This window comes from Convolutriloba macropyga, chromosome 2 (assembly GCF_964194025.1).
Source record: "Convolutriloba macropyga chromosome 2, txConMacr16.3, whole genome shotgun sequence".
In the NCBI taxonomy this organism is placed as follows: domain Eukaryota; kingdom Metazoa; phylum Xenacoelomorpha; order Acoela; family Convolutidae; genus Convolutriloba; species Convolutriloba macropyga.
The window spans coordinates 53,613,430-53,615,987 of NC_134469.1; positions in this window are offsets into that span (position 1 = coordinate 53,613,430).

Here is a 2,558-nt window from a genome sequence, read left to right on the forward strand (position 1 = left end):
TTATCTTAGTTTTAAACCATCATTTAGGGTTTCTGTGATTTCATACAAGAATCACGTGTGATTCCTTTGAAGTCATACAAGGGTCGTACCAGGAAATACGTTATGATTTGTATGACATCATATATGATCTTTGTATGACTACTAAGAAATGGTGACCCGGAAAGGTAGGAGAGACAGGTTCAGTCTTTTTTTTTCTAAATGATCCCACTGAAAATCTCAGAAAGAATCGTTTCGTTTTTGTAATTGACAAAAAGACGTATTGTACAAGCTTTTGCCTTCATTCTAAAATTCACCGTATGTAACTTGATGGCTATTTTATAACAATTTTTAGCTCCTAGAAAGTGTATGACCAAGAGTAATTCCGTAATGAAACGGAGTAAATACAGGACTGTCCATTTAAACCTTCGTGTCGTACATTGCTGTAAAATTGTCAAAATAAGTATATTTCTCATTGAGAATTGCCATTTATCAGCAGGTACTCTTGTTAAGCATATAAGATATCACTGTGAATATAGAGAAATAAACCTTGAAAATCCACAGTCTTACATAAATTTATCAATATAAATTTATTACGCCAGGTTGCCAGATTCAAATTTATACAAATGGACACTGGAGTTTACCTAGCAAAACGGCTTTTAGTTATCAATTATTTGTCGTAATTCCCATTTTGCTCAAATTTCCTTTAAACAATATACAAGAGCCAGAAAACGTTATTTTGAGGTTTTTAAAGGGACAAACAGACAATTCTCAGAAGGCATTAACTTGCACTAGTGTCCCAATTCGGTATTTATTAGTTGTTCAAAAATTCGAGGTGAAATGAGCAAAAATCGTTTTACATTTTTTTGCAGTTTTGTCGAAAATTTAGATAAATGGGTTTTAAAGTAACGTTGCTCACAATTCACACACACTTTTTGTGGAAACATTGTCCTTGTGTCTCTTTTTGTCCATTTTTTCACATGAAACTTAAATAAAAAAGATGAATTTTTCAATTCTTCGGATAGTTTATTTTTGGATTTTTGGTAAATGCTAATACTTTTAAATAAATTCAGTTTTGAAGAACTATTTGGCCGTTGGGCTGCAACATTCGATTGATATGCTGGTTAGGTCAAGGAGTGTTTTAGTTTTCATTCAATTTTTGGTTTTTATGTTAATCCTTTTATTGCTCTGTTCATCGCGATTGCTTCAAATCAATCTTTATGAATCATTCAGAAAAGAAAGTTGTGGCTGAATTGCGTGCAAGACTCGATTTGGAAACTTCATAGAGCTAATTTTTGCAAGCAAAACTTTTGGATTATAATAGTGCTGTCTTTTTTTTAAGATCAGTTCACACTTTTTTCGGCATTTTCACGTCAGTGAGATTCAAATTAGAAAGGCAATTTTAGTCACGCTCGAGTAGCAACCGAGCAAGAAAACACTGGATTTGGAGCGTGATATTTTTCAAACCACTTTTAAAGTAGAGGGAGAAATTAGTGATTGAACAAACTTTCCGTTTTTGAGCAAAATTAATTTTGACGTGCCTCAATTCAACTAATGCTTTCAGTATTTCGTCTCTTCAGTGCTATTGATATGACAAAAAATCATGATGATACGGTATATTTGCAGTTAACCAATGGTCAGTTAAAGGTTTTTCACGACATTTGACACTATTTGTTGTTTTAAAATTTTAGTGAAAATTTGATACTGGCCATAATTTTTTTTATTATTTATGTTATCAGATTGTATTATTAATAAACGGTCTCATTGCCTGCTAATGTGGCACAGAAAGCAAAATTAATTTGAAAATTGATTTCTTAATTATTGGTTTTCATCACCTAGACAATCTTTATTCAAAAATTTATTGTTTGTTGGCGAGTTTGTTGTACTTTTTTTCTTTTCATTTGTTCACATTATGGACGAGTTTTGGAATATGCTAATGGGGTTAAATTATCCGCTTCAATCGTTTAGGATGACATGGAGATGAAATACAACAAAGAAATATTAACGCATTTTTTAGTTGTAGGAGTTTTTAATATTCATTATGTTGTCTTTTCTCTTCGCTTCATTGATGAGGTCTCAACGGTTTCCGAAAAGCTTAAACTCAGCAATTTTTTTGCTTTAGTGTGTGGTTACTGCTTTTTCTGATTTATACGCGATTACCAATGAGTATTTAGGTAGTCGAAAAAGTTTTTTCGGCCCTAGCTGCCGTTTTCGGTTACTTTTAGACTAATTGCTTTCAAAAATATGATCAAGGTTTCGAGGTTTTGTGAAAACTGGTTGCATTTTTGTTGTCTTATCATTTACTGTCATCAATTACAAATTTCAGTAGATACTGAGGCGACTCTAATTAGTTGTTTGAGATAACAGCAATTTTTTTGACACTACGAACTTAGGTTGATTTTTGCATTCAATGTTGTTTTTGTTTTTCTAATGGACTTATCACCTAATCTCAAAAATAAAGTTTATCGTAGCTTTTTTGGCCAATTTTTTCTTGCTTTGGCCTGTTTTTAGCTTTGTCTGTGGTTGATTCCCGTAATATTGCTGTTTTGTATACTCATTTTAAAAATGCCTTGAGTCAAATT